The 15,269-nt window shown below is 48.9% G+C and overlaps 1 protein-coding gene across 3 annotated transcripts in view; it reads right to left on the bottom strand.

The window, feature by feature from the left end:
* CRYBG1 (crystallin beta-gamma domain containing 1) overlaps nucleotides 1-15,269 on the bottom strand; it is a 399,356-nt gene that overhangs the window by 152,597 nt on the left and 231,490 nt on the right. The window lies entirely within an intron of this gene.

The raw sequence follows: 15,269 nt of genomic DNA, 5'->3' as shown, positions 1-15,269 counted from the left end.
GGAGAATGACAGGCAGTTTGTTTACATTAGCTGCCTGCCTTTCTCCCGCTCTAACGGACGATCGTGAGTGCCCGGCGGACATCGGGTCCACCGGGCACACGCGCGGGGGGGTCCGTGAACGAGGGGGAGCGCACCTCCGGCGGCGCGCACTCGCTCCCCAGAGTCTCACAGGCTAGTGACGTACCCATACATCACTTTGCCTGTGAGGGGCTGACCGCCGCAATATATGTACTTGCGGCAGTCGGCAAGTAGTTAAGATAAGGTGACCAGATTTTCAAAAGGAAATCCTGGGACATTTTTTTCTTTATATGGCATTATATATGCCAATCGGTGCAACCTATCAGTGTCACCTAATCAGTGCAGCCTATCATTGCCAGCCCATCAGTGCCTGTCAGTGCAGCCTATCAGTTCCTATCAGTGCCCATCCATGGAGAAAAATTACCTTTTTGCAATATTTAAAATCAGAAACTCGCCTCCTCCTGGCATGTGGCCATTACACCCAGTCTGTAGCTCAATTCATTAACCACTAGCCAACCGCTCACTTTGCTGCTACTGCAGCAGAGCAGCTCGGCTGGGTCCAGTGATGTAGACCTATGTCGCTGGATTTCTCCCTCTCTCAGCGGCGCGCGCGCGCGCGCCACCGGAGGTTTGCACCCACTGAATTCAGACACAGCGGGAGTCGGGCCAGGGGAGGAGAGGCGGTGATCACCGCCGCTCTTCCCCGATCGTTGGGGAAAGAGTGAGGAAATCCGTAAACAAAGAGGGCGGATCTCCTCTGTGACAGGCAGGGACAGATCACAGGATTCAGCATAGCTGAACCTGCGATCTGTGTCTGTGTCACACAACCCCCTCCCCCACACACGTCAGTAAGCATGAGGCATACATTTAACCCCTTGATCACCAACAGTGTTAACCCCTTCCCTGCCAGTGTCATTATTACAGTAACAGTGCATATTTATAGCACTGATTACTGTATTAATGTCACTGGTCCCGTCAAAATGTCAGTCAGGGGTCCGATCTGTCCACCACAATGTCTCACAGTCCTGAAAAAAAAAAAAAAAAATCGCAAAAAAGTTCGCTGCCGTTACTAGTAAAAAAAATAAAATAAACAAAAATGACAAATCTTTCCCTTAGTTAGTAAACGTGATAACTTTTGCGCAAACCAATCAAAATACACTTATTGTGATTTTTTTTTTACCAAAAATATGTAGCAGAAAACAAATTGGCCTAAAATGTTAAAAAATTTTGATTTGTAATTTTTTTGGGGGGGGAATGTTATATGTCAGAATGTGAAAAATATTGTTTGTTTTTTTCAAAATTGTCATTCTTTTTTTCAAATATTTAAAATCGCACAGGTGATCAAATACCACCAAAACAAAGCTCTATTTGTGGGGAAAACAAAGGAATACATTTAATTTGGGTACAGCGTTGCACTTGTCCGTTAAAGTAACACAGTGGCGAATCGCAAAATATAGCCTGGTCAGGAAGGGGGTAAAATCTTCCGGTCTTAAGGGCCGGTTCACATTATTGCGAGTGCGGCGATCGCATGTAATATCGGAGCGCACTGTTCCTTCATTACATGCGATCGGATGTGCGCATGCAAATTCAGCCATACACTTTGTATGGCTGAAATTCGCACTGCACCAGCACATAAGACGCACAGGACCCTTTTTTCCAGCCGCATCAGGATCGGATCGCACAGCGGTTCACACTTGTGCGATCCGATCCTGTGCGAACTGTCAGATCGCACTGCGATATGCGATCAAACTGGGGTGTCGTTAACATTTAATTGACACCCCCTGCGTATCGCATATGGCAGTGTGAACTGCCAGGGGTGCGTTTGCGATGCGGGAACAGGCTGCGAATTCGCAGCCTTCCCGCATCGCACAAATGTGAACCGGGACTTAAGTGGGTAAAAATACGCTCATTGAGAATTTTTTTGTCAAAGACATGCAGCTAAATACATTTTGGCCTATGACAAAAATTGAATATATTGGATATTTTTTAACTGTCAAAGTAGAAAATGTCAATTTTTTTGCAAAATTTCCGCTTTTTTTTTTTATTAATATTGCAAAAAATGAAAAGCGCACAGGTGATCAAATACCACCAAAAGAAAGCTCTGTTTGTGGGAAAAAAAGGACGTAAATTTCGTTTGGGTACGGCGTTGCATGACCGCGCAATTGTAAGTTAAATTCGCGCAGTGCCAAGTTGAAAAAAAGTGGCCTGGACGTTAAGCAGGAAAATCCTCCGGGGATAAAGTGATTAAAGGCAATCCCACCCTTCTGGACTACATTGTCCATAATGCCCTGCAGTACATCATCCAGGAGAGAGGAACACTCTGCTCTGTTCTCTCCCCTTTGTACTGCCGCTGTACCGAGAGAGATGGGAGGAAGAAGCAGATGTAGGAATAGAGGGGCAGGATGCTAGGAGGAGAGGATGGTCATGTCACTGTCCCCAGGCGGGATCACGCCTGGGGACAAATGCAAAGTAGGAGTGGTGGCTAAAGCGTTACATTCCACAAGCATCACACAGTCTCAGAGTGTGAGAGGTGTCAGTTCCAGCTCTGTGCACTGTGACTGACAGCCAAAGCGGCCCCTGCCCACCAGGAAACTGCCCGCTCAGGTCAGGATTGGCCATTGTCCTCAGTCTGGGGACATCTGGTCAACCTACTTTAAGAGAGTCTTTATACTAGGGGGAACTCTGATGTAAGAGGGGACTCTTAAGGGAATCCCAATGTAAAGGGGGACTTTGATGTAAAGTCGAATCCTGATAAGGACTCTAAATAGAATCCTGTTATATGGGGGGACTCTGATGTAAGGGGGAACCCTGATGTGGACTCTAAAGGGAATCCCAATAAAAAGGGGGGAACCTCAATGGGGACTCTAAAGAGAATTCTGTTATATGGGTGAAACTGATGTAAGGGAGAATCCTGTTATAAGGGGGAACCCCATTCTGCAAGTCTGCTTGCTGCGAGTTCTAGTTCAGTTATCTTGTGCAATAGTCATCCCACCACAGGGGTCACTGTGGCTGAATTGTCATGCTGTAGACACACCACTGCAACTTTGCTAGAGCCTTGCCACAAAGTGTCAGCTAAAACGGAATTTTTGTAAAATCTTACCTGTAAAATTCCTTTCTCTGAGTCCTCCGACAGTCGCCGCCCCTTCATATTCCTCACCAATGGGTTATTGACCTTTGCTCCGTAGGAGTGGCTAGACAACAGAATATGTTAATATCAAAGCTTTTAGCATACCCCACCCCCAGGGGGTCGTCCCCTCAGTCAATACCCTCCTGCTTCCTGCATTCCAACCTCAGTTTCAGTAGCATAGCAGAAGAGTACATAAACAAAACCCCAAAGAGGGGCGGGGGCGGCGACTGTCGGAGGACTCAGAGAAAGGAATTTTACAGGTAAGATTTTACAAAAATTCCGTTTTCTCTTACGTCCTCCGACAGTCGCCGCCCCATATTCGTCACCAATGGGACGTCCCAAAGCAGTGTAGACATGAGGGGTGGGAAAAAAAGCAGCCGCGCTTAAGGCAACGCAATACCCACATCAGAGAAAGGAACCTTACCAAAGGAAGGAAACCAACTGGGCAACATGAAAAAAACTTGCTCAACAGGAGCAACAACCCAGGAAAGAACAAGTAACCCAGGGGTAAAAATACCCCAACAGCCAAGGACCCAAACCAGGGACCCTAAGGCACTGCCGCACTAAGAACTTTGCGGCCAAAGCAAGCATCTGCCGATGCCTGAACATCCACCTTGTAGAATTTTGAAAAGGTGTGAACGGACGACCAAGTCGCCGCCTTACACACCTGGGCCACAGAAGCCCGATGATGACAGGCCCAAGACGCACTCAGAGATCTTGTAGAGTGCGCCTTCACAGGCATGGGAGGAACTTTCCCCTTCAAAGCATAGGCCTGCTCAATGGTCTGTGTGATCCATTTGGCGATGGTAGAAGCCGACGCCGCCATGCCCTTCCGAGGTCCCTCTGGAAGGACAAATAGAGAATCCGTCTTGCGAAAGGATTCAGTCGATGACAGGTAAACCCTGATCGCCCGAACAACATCCAAGGAATGCAAAGCCACTTCCTTTGGATGTTTAGGCTTTGCGCAAAGCGAAGGCAGAACAATGTCCTCATTGAGGTGAAATTCCGAGATCCTCTTCGGAAGGAAAGACGGGTTAGGACGCAAGACCACCTTATCCAAATGAACCACCAAATACGGAGATCTGCAGGACAAGGCAGCCAGCTCCGACACCCTACGAGCCGAGGTGATTGCCACCTTCTTGGACAACATAGACAACGAGATCTCCCTGATATTTTCAAAGGGAGCATGTTGCAACACGGACAGAACAAGATTCAAGTCCCATGAAGGCAAAGGCTCCCTCCTAGGAGGGACCAGATACCGCACCCCTTGAACAAAGGTGCCAACTAAAGAATTAGACGCCACAGGGCGCTAAAAGAGAACGGCCAGAGCAGAAATCTGACCCTTAATCGTGGCCAACGCCAAACGCTGGTCCACGCCCGTTTGAAGAAAAGCCAACACCCTTGATACCGAGTATGAACGAGGGGAATACCCCCTGGACTCACACCAGGCAAAATAGGCCTTCCAAGTACGGTAGTAAACCTTCCCCGAAGAGGACTTTCTAGCCTTAATCAAGGTGTGAATGACCTCAGGTGATAGACCCCTATCCTTCAGGATCCGGGGTTTCAACAGCCAGGCCGTCAAAGCCAGCGACTGTAAAGCAGGATGAAATATCGGCCCTTGAGACAGTAGATCGTCTCGAAGAGGCAGACGCCACGGAGCGTCGACCGCCACATTCATGAGGTCTGCGTACCAAGACCGGCGAGGCCAGTCTGGTGCCACCAGAATCACCGTTTTCGGTTCCGAGGCCAACCTGCGAAGGAACCTGGACAGCAGCTGAATCGGTGGAAAGGCATACATCAGGCGATACTGATGCCAGGGCGCCACCAACGCGTCTGAGGCGTCTGCCCGAGGATCGCGCGTTCTTGCCACGAACCTTTCCACCTTGTTGTTCAGACGAGACGCGAACAGGTCCACATCTGGGGACCCCCACTTCTCGCACAACATCCGAAAGACATCCGGGTGAAGGGACCATTCTCCCTGGTCCAGGGTCTGGCGGCTCAGATAATCCGCCTGCCAGTTTTCCACCCCCGGAATGTGAACAGCAGATATCGCCGGGACGTGCGTCTCGGCCCAAGACAGAATGTCGGCTACTTCCCAAGCCACTCGGGCACTCCTGGTGCCCCCTTGATGGTTGATGTAGGCCACCGCTGTGGCATTGTCCGTCTGCACCCGAACCGGACGGCCCTGCAGCCTGTCCGACCAACACCGAAGGCAGAGATTTATTGCTCGCAATTCCAGAATGTTGATCGGAAGGGAGGACTCCTCCTCCGACCAAGTTCCCTGGGCAGACAGAACGCCCAGAACACCACCCCAGCCCGACAGGCTGGCATCCGTGGTGATCACAGTCCACGAGCAAGGGCGAAAGGACTTGCCCCCCGACACCGCCGGGGACTGGAGCCACCACAGAAGGTCCCTTCTGGTGTGATGACTCAACGAAATCTGGAGATCCAGAGATTGCGGTCGTCCGTCCCACCTGGCCAGAATCTCCCATTGGAGACCCCGCGTGTGAAACTGGGCAAAAGGCATCGCCTCGAAAGCCAAGACCATCAGTCCCAGACACCTCATGCACGTCCGGAGGGACGAACACTGAACGTCCCTGAGGGACCCGACTTCTTCTTGAAGCTTTCGGAGCTTGTCTTCCGGCAGGAAGACCTTCGCCTGAACAGAGTCCAGGATCATTCCCAGGTAAGGGAGACGAACCGACGGACACAGCGTCGACTTTGGAAAATTTATCGTCCAACCGAACTCTTGCAGAGTCTACATCGTGACGGCCAGGTCGTTCACCAGGCCCTGACTGGTCGCAGACCGAACCAGAATGTCGTCCAGATACCCCAGGATCGAGATGCCCTGGGCTCTCAACAAAGCCAGAACCGGCGCAAGCACCTTGGTGAAAACCCGCGGAGCCGAGGCGAGACCAAAGGGCAACGCCACGAACTGGAAGTGATCCTCCGCAATGGCGAATCGAAGGTACTGCTGGTGACCCTCGAAAATGGGAATGTGAAGATAAGCATCCTTCAAGTCGATGGAGGCCATGAATTCCCCCGGAACCAGGGCAGCCACCACCGAGCGCAGGGATTCCATGCGGAACTTGCGAACCCGCACAAAGCGGTTCAGAGCTTTCAAGTCCAGAATCGGATGTACCTTGCCCTCCTTTCTGGGCACAGTGAACAGATTTGAATAGAACCCCCGAAATCTGTCCCGATGAGGCACCGGAATCACCACTCCCTGAGCCCGCAGGTCCCGCACCGCCAAGCGCAGATCCCGCAAGCGCTCCGGAGACAGCTGAAGATTTGAGGGAAAAAATCTGCCCGCCGGCCGAGAGAGAAACTCGATCTTGTATCCAGATCGAACGATTTCCTGAACCCACCTGTCCCGAACGCGGGCCAGCCAGGGTTGAAGAATACCGAGCAAACGTCCCCCCACCCCAGAACTGGGTGAGGGCGCCCCTTCAGGCCGCATTGTTATGGGCAGCGGACCCGGACTGGCCGGACTTCTGCTTACCTGTCCACGGCTTCTTCTGGGAGCCTTGTCCCTTGAAGGGCTTGCCCTTGTATTGTGACCGAAAGGACCCCTGAGAGGGCCTAAACGAAGCATTCTTCTTACCGCGAACAAACTTAGACTTGTGAGACTGGGGCAAAAGAGTACTCTTACCCCCAGAAACACCCTTGATCAGAGTATCCAAGGATTCGCCAAAAAGGCGAGAGCCCGCGTAAGGCAAATTAGCCAAAGTCTTGCGAGAAGATTGGTCAACAGACCAACATTTCAGCCAGATCAGGCGGCGGTTCAACACCGCCACACTCTGCAGACGCGCAGCCAAAGGGACCATCACACAATTACATGACACCCTGGTGAATCTGATCCACCATAGCCAATGTCGACGGCGAAGCAGAGTCAGCCACCAGAGTGTGCCTGAGTACCTGCGTCCAATCGGCAATAGCCTGGGCTGCCATAATGGAAGCAAAAATAGGCTTCAGCATAGAGCCCGCAACCGTATAAGAGTGATGGGCCAGAGACTCCAATCTCCTGTCCGTAGGGTCCCGGAACACCGAGGTATCCTCAGCAGGAATCGCAGTGGATTTATTCAAAATCGCCACCGCGTGATCCACCTGAGGCAGCACACACCAACGCTCATCAGCAGCCGGTGTAAAAGGATAACGCAGCTTGAACCTACTCGGCACAGCAAAAGGTTTCTTTATGTTGCGCCATTGCTCCTCAACAGCGCGCTGAAATTCCGTAGAACAAGGAAAAACCTGCGACATTTTGCGCTTTCTCTGTGTCCCATAAGAGGACATCAAAGCAGGAGGACATGGTTCATCCTCCAAATGCAGCGTTTGTTTGATAGAAGCAACCAACTCATCCATGATTGCAAGCTCTTCGGACGAGCCAGGGGGAGAATTATCAACCCCTTCCACCTCAGCCTCCCCTTCAGACCCCGCAAGGTCTAAAGAAGAACGAGACCCTGAGAAGGGCACACCAGCCATAGCATCCCCATCGCCCTCCGAATCAGAGGAAATGGACACCGTGGGCCTTTTCGTGGAACGATCAGCCACCAGCATCTGCACCTGAGCAGCAAGGTTAGCCACAATAGCAGCCAGATCAGCCCCCTCAGGGGAAGCAGCAGCAGCCCCCTGGCCCCCTACCAAGGAGGGAGGAAACTTGCTTTCCTGAGAATCCATGCCCCAGTCTTAGGAAAAAAAGAAGTACTGCCCCTTTAAGGCCGCGGCGATCGCTCACCGCACTCATAGAAACACACTGACCCACCGGGCTAGGAATACAAAAGGCAAGGAATACAGGAATGGAAGGTAAAACCTGGAGAGGTCACACAGGTTGCTGCTTCATCGATCGCTGTCCTCAGAGCAAAAGGAAGTGATGCGAGACTGACCGCCCTCATAAAGCCTATGTAAGGCTACACAAACATGGCCTCCGGCCGAGGCTATAGAGGCAGAAACACTGACATGTGGCCCGCGCGATCGCCGCCAAAATGGCGGCGTTTGGCGCCAAAACGGCGCTCTCACCACACAGGGTCGGTCACCACAAAATCGTCACAAAAAGATGGCGGACCGCAGTAGCGGCCGCCGCACAGTATGCCCACAACATGTCTTACACAAGCATGTCCTTCACAGCACACAGCATGTCACACAGCCTGTTACACAGAGCAGAGCATGAGAGCCCCCCCCCCCTTGCAGCCCACAGAGAGCAGCTATACTGACAGGGAGCTCAACATTATGCACAGACATGCAGGGTCCCACAGTCCCAGACTGACACCCAAGACAGACAGGTCCCCACACAGAAATATACTTACCATCCGGATGGCGTGGGGAACCTGCACAAGCGATCAAACCGCTGCACTGGGACAGGGAGAGTCGCAGCCAGGACGCAGTGGAATTGAGGTGCGAAACCGCATGGCGTCCAGTGAGGTAGCCACCTCACCGCAGCATCCCTGCAGCGGACAGGGATGGGTCGTTCATATTTGCCAGGGAAACCTAGCTGAACGCTCAATGGCAGGCTGGGAAGCCACTGGCCCTGAACCCCGGATAACCAGGGAGGCCAGCCCGAGACCCAGCACCGCACGATCATCTTCATCAGAAGACCTGACTAGAGCTGAAAATAAACAGCTAAGTAAAGAAAGAGAAAAAAAACTCCAAATAAAATCAAAAAGAGAGAAGAAGCTGAGGCTGAAAAGCCCCAGCACAGGAAACGTCTAACCTACTCCTGAGCTAGACAAATGAAACTGAGGTTGGAATGCAGGAAGCAGGAGGGTATTGACTGAGGGGACCACCCCCTGGGGGTGGGGTATGCTAAAAGCTTTGATATTAACATATTCTGTTGTCTAGCCACTCCTACGGAGCAAAGGTCAATAACCCATTAGTGACGAATATGAAGGGGCGGCGACTGTCGGAGGAGAAAACTTGTGTTTCAAGTGCCCTGCAAGTGTACGACTTGCCAGTGAAAATGTGCAGCAAGTTAAGTCTAAGGGCTGGTTCGCACCACAAACACACTCCAGACCTGTTCTGGATGCATTCCTGCAAGCGCATTTAACGCATTTTTTACGCGTTCCATTTTCCGAATGTATTCCAGATGCTTTTTTTTCTCACTGGGACTGTGCAAAAAAAAAACCCTGTGTAAAGGTTACAGTGCGGAGGTACAACTAGAAGTTCTATAGGGACAAATGGCAAGTCAGCTGCATCCAAGCAGGTATGTCAATGCATAAAATAGCATTGGAATCGGAACACAAGCAATTTACTTTTAGTAAGACATTAAAGCCATTACACAAATTAAGCTGTAGAAACCTTCTTCATTGTAAATTATCTGAAAATCTTTTACTGATGTAATTAATGGTTTCCTCTAATCCTATTCTGAATTATCAATATAGGACCTATTGAACTCTACCTAATGCTAATTAAAGAACACCTTTCAATAACGTTACAAGTTTATATGAAAATATTTCTGACAAGTCACAACAGTACTTACCATGTTCTATCATTAACCACTTAAGCCCCGGAGGATTTGGCTGCTCAAAGACCAGGGCCTATTTTGTGATTTGGCACTGCGTGACTTTAACGGACAATTGCGCGGTCGTGCGACGCTGTACCCAAATGAAATTGACGTTCTTTTTTTCCCCACAAACAGAGCTTTCTTTTGGTGGTATTTGATCACCTGTGCGATTTTTACTTTTTTGCGCTATAAACAAAAAAAGAGCGACACTTTTGAAAAAATAATATTTTTCAAATTTTTTATATGAAATTCCCCCAAAAAAATGTAAAAATCAACATTTTTTAACATTTTAGGCCAATTTGTTTTCTGCTACATATTTTTGGTAAAAAAAAAAAAAATCGCAATAAGCGTATTTTGATTGGTTTGCTCAAAGGTTATTGCGTCTACTAACTACGGGAAAGATTTATGTCATTTTTTATTGTTTTTTTTTTTTTTTTTAACTAGTAATGGCGGCGATCTGCGATTTTTTTTTTTTTTGCGGGACTGCGACATTGCGGCGGACAGATCGGACCAGGGGCGTACCTAGAGCATTTGGCACCCGGGGCGGATCCTATATCTGGCACCCCCCCCCCCCAGGCGACGAACTGCCCATTGATGTGTCACGTGTAAAATGTATGGAGACCCCCTTTTACATTACACAGCCCCCATTCCCCGGGACCCCTTTACATTACACAGCCCCCCCCTGGACCCCTTTACATTACACAGCCCCCATACCCCTTTACATTACACAGCCCCCGTACCCCTGGACACATTTACATTACACAGCCCCCGTACCCCGCACTCCCGAGCCCTGAATACACAGCGGTCGGCGCCTCGGCGGGAACTGCAGAAGTTACTGTGCTAGTTAATGAGCAGTGATTGGTTGATAGGCGGTCCTAGCAACCAATCGCATTCTCATTAACCAGCACAATTAACTCCGGCAGCGCCCGCTGATCGCTGTGTATTCAGGGCTCGGGAGTGACAGTGAGTCTCTCTCACATCCTCTGCTTTAAACAGTTCCTCCTCCTCCACGGCGGAAGCAGTCTGGCGGCCGGACCCGGGTGTCACCCTGGTCTTCCCTGACACCCCCCTAATGTGTGGCACCCGGGGCGGACCGCCCCCCCTATTGGTACGCCACTGGATCGGACCCTTGACTGACATTTTTGACACTTTTGGGGGGTACCAGTGACATTACTACAGTAATCAGTGCTATACATATGCACTGTTACTGTAATAATGTCACTGGCAGGGAAGGGGTTAACTTTATTGGTGATCAGTGGGTTAAATGTATCCCTAGGGGCGTAATTCTAACTGTGGGGGGGCGTGGCTTGTGAGGTAACCACAGAGACATACAATCCTACATAGCAGGATCGTATGATCTCTGCTGTTACACCAGGGAGAATGACAGGCGGCTTTGTTTACATTAGCCGCCTGCTTTTCTCCCTCTCCAGTGGGAGATCGCGAGTGACCGGCGGACATTGGAGTCGTCGGTCACTCACGCGGGGATGTTAGTAAACGAGCGGGGGCGGGAGCACGCCTCCGGCGGCGCGCGCTCACCCCCTAGAGGCTCGTAGGCGAGCGACGTAGCCCTGCGTCGGTTTGCCTGTAGGGGGCTGACTGCCGTGACAGTAAATAGTTGTGTGGCGGTCGGCAAGCGGTTAAAAAGCAGTCCAGTGACTTTGCCTTGGCTGAGGCTAGGTTCATAATGTAGCGGATCTGGGATCGGGTGTAAATCACACACATTCCCCCGAAATGCAGGCAAAACAAGCCATTCTTTAGCAGCAGCATAGGGGGTTCTGTTAATTCTTAAAGTGGTTGTAAAGTCTGTTTTGTTTTTTTCCAATAAAATAACATATTATTATTATTATACAGGATTTATATAGCGCCAACAGTTTGTGCGGCGCTTTACAATATGAGGGAAGACAATACAGTTACAAGACAATTTAATACAGGAGGACTTAGAAGGCCCCGCTCGTTAGAGCTTACAATCTTATACTTACTAGCCCTGTGTAATGGTATTGCACAGGGCAGCCCCAATCCGCCTCTTTTCAGGTCTGGAGCTCCTGGTCCCCTCCTGTTGAGTGCCGGTGTTCTGCCGAAAACTCCAACTTGCCTAAATCTCCAACCATGTCACTTCTGGTGACCCTACAGCAGCAATAATCTGAGATTTCCACCACTTGGTGTTTTCACAGAACAGGCGTCAGCATATACACTACGCCAAAGCGGCGACAACTTTTCTCCTACTTACCCGGTGTTCTGTCAAAATAGGCAACTCGTCATGATCCATAGTGTGTACGCTGCCGCTGTTCTGTGAAAATACCAACTGGTAGAAATCTCCAATTATTGCTGCTGGAGAGTCAACGGAAGTGACTTGGTTGGAGATCTTGGCAAGTTGGAGTTTTTCGGCAGAACACCCCCACAGCAAGCAGCTTGCTATGGGGGCACCCGAGCCGGGCTGCAGCTCAGTGTATCATTTCAGACATGAAGCTGCCATTAGGCCCTGCCCTGTCTCTCTCCTGATTGGCTGAGTTGGATTGACCGCAATAGGAGCCAATGGCGCCGCTGTTTCTCAGCCAATCAGGAGAGAGAGAGTCCTGGATGGCTGAGGCACTTGTGGACATCACTGGATAGAGAGGGGGCTCAGGTAAGTATTAGGGGGGCTGCTGCACACAGAAGGCTTTTTATCTTAATGCATAGAATGCATTAAAATAAAAAACCTTCTGACTTTACAACCCCTTTGCTGAAAACTGCACTGTACTTTCACATTACTTAGCATGAATAGTTTACAGTATCTAATGTTAGGTCTACTTTCATTAGAGCAATAAATTTACACATTCGTACATAACTCAGGATAATAAGGACTGCTGGCATATAGTGATCACTGGCTCTGGCACTCCAAATAAAGCAACCTACATGAAAGAAGTGAGAAGAGCATATAAACATGAAAGTGTTGTGTGTATTATGACACCATAAACTTCACAAACATGTCTTTTGCCCTGTTTTCTCTCTCCAATAAACATGCTTTGCACAGGTTGGCCTCCGCTGTCTGGAAACATTCATTTAGCGTGGTGGATTAATAAGGGAGGAGTAAAGCTGCCTGGGGCTCATTCCAGAGGTGCCCTCCTCCCCATTCCACAATAAAGCTCCCTCGCAGACAGCTTCTCCAACATAGGTGTGCCTTGTAATGTCAATATACTGCTGAGTGAACCTGACTTCCTGCCAGTGTTAGCTGAGATAGTACATAGCAAAACGTTATTCCATACACAACAGGCTGACCACAATGGCATGCAATCATAGAGCCAAACTTCTGACACTTAGTTTGTTTCACACAACATGCTTCAATGCATCTGTAAACAGTGCAGGAAGAAATTGCCAGTAAAGTACAATATCTGCTTTGTTTATAGGAGTACTGTGCCAAACTATGACCTGCAATACTTCACTACTAGTACAGAGATAGTGGAAAATGCTTTATATTATTACTTCAGGAAAGGATGGGGAGAAAAGCACCGAAGTCTGCTACAGCAAAGAATAAGGTAAGTATTACACCTTTTCCTCTACCGCTAAACCTAGCAAATATTTGACTCCTGCAGTGGGGTGGGGGGCACAACAACCATTCCCTGAATGGGGCTGACCTCCTGTGTTCACAATGCGGCAGGGCAGCTACCTGGCAAAAGACCTGGAAACAAATAGTGATGACTGGAGTAGCTGTATCTACTTTATTTAGTTACAGTTTCCAGGGTAATCAGCCAGTTACGGACAAATGTAACTATAAAATATCCATACCTGGAATTCTTCTTTAATGCGAGCCAAGTATCTGAATGTTAATGATTATCAGCCTCTTGCATTCCCTGTGAAGCAGGGCTTGAGGGTGATTAAGTGAAGCAGCAAAAGAATCCAATCATTTTTTTTGTGCTGGCAATGAGCATGCTGTTAAGAGGTGAGAGCAGGCTGACAGACAGACACTTGACCTCATCACTGTGCTGCTTCTCCTTTCACTGTCCAGTCACAGACTGAAAGAGTCTTAAGATGACCTGGGCTCAGAGGAAGTGGGTTGATGCTGCCCAAAGATTAAGTGACCAAAAAGAAGTACTGCGGGGAAGAGCTCTAGATTGAAAGTAAATATTGCAACAACCGATAAGCAGTGAACACTCCAATAAGCAAAAAGTGAGATTTATTTGTACTCTAACAGGTCTAAGCTACCAGAGCGTTTTGCAGTAGGTTAACCCCTCTTTGCTGACCAAAGCCAGTGCTATAAATGGACTGTGATGACCAGGGTCAGTAGGTAGGGAAGGGAACTCAGTCTTGTCTGTGACTGGCTGAATAGTACTGACATCATCAAGAGCCCCACATACCAGCTGCCGATTGTCAGGAGCTAACCAGGAACTGTCAGTAACAACTTGATCATGGTTGTGCAGGCAACAATGGAGGGCACCCCAGAACAAGACAGCAATGCATATATGCAGCTGCTGGTCATTAGGGCCCACCTGCCCTGTAGCTGCATATATGCGTAACACTGGCTTAAAGAAAGTTGATCATGCTTACAAAAATCATGTGACTTAAAAAGGTCTAAAAGAGCCTACTTCACTTGTTTTTCAGCCCCTTAAATGTCCAACAATTGCCTAGCTTGGCTGTGATGATGACAATGTACGGTACAGTAAATACAGAAGATGCAGCATTGTGATGCATCAAAAAAAAGGACAGAGCAGTGTTTAAGAACAGAAACGCAAATACATTTAACAAACTTTAAAAATTGCCAACTCGAGGGAGGCGACATTGATTTTATTAAAATGCGCAATAATGCTAAAAAAAAAAAAAGGCAAGGTGATTTTCAAAAGCATTCACAAGCATTAAATTTGTAGCACCAATGGAAACGACCCCTAAAACTAGCAGTTTTTACAAAGCTGAGAAGGATGCCAGGGATGTTTAAGCTGGCCATACACATCTTTATGCACTCCCCATTGCCAGTATCCCCTCCAACTGAGGCTTGGACTCCCCCACAATAAGCTGGCTTAGAGATGTCTGCGCCATAGACACAAACCTGCATCTTCACCCACTCTAAACATAAAAATTTGTGAACAGATGTGCTGGCACATCTGTCTGCAATCCAATGCCTGATAAAGTTCTTATCTCATCTGTCAGATGAACACATTTTGACAGCAGCTGTGAAATTTTAGTGACTTTCTTAGGGCTGATTTACATTAGCATTGCCCTTAAGGTACAATCCACAGTGGGTCACTTTTCAGAGGGCATTTGATCACCTTCTCTGTTTTAACCCCTAAAACACCACACCACTATTACGCAGCCACATGCATTACCCGTAGTTGGAGGGCGGTTGTGCCATGGCCCCCCCTCACTTAAATGGGTCACATTCGGCAAGTGGTACTGCCCCACACATGCGACAGGGGATGTAACTGTTGCCACGCAACAAAGCATAGTGGCGACAGCAGGCACACAGCCCTGTCAGGCTGCCTTTGCAGCTTATGTGGAGGCAGTAAATACACAGTTCAACTGCCTGTTTTTTTACCATCCCAAAATGCAAGTGTAAATTTAGCCTTAGAGCTGAAATCCAGGTATGGTTTTTATTGCATAATTACACTGGATCAGCTTTGACCAATGTAAGTATTTATATGTCACACCTAACCTATCATT

This window comes from Pelophylax lessonae (assembly GCF_965119305.1).
Source record: "Pelophylax lessonae genome assembly, chromosome: 3".
NCBI lineage: Eukaryota > Metazoa > Chordata > Amphibia > Anura > Ranidae > Pelophylax > Pelophylax lessonae.
The sequence above is the reverse complement of the archived record's forward strand: the minus strand, read 5'-3'. Positions and strand labels throughout refer to the sequence as shown.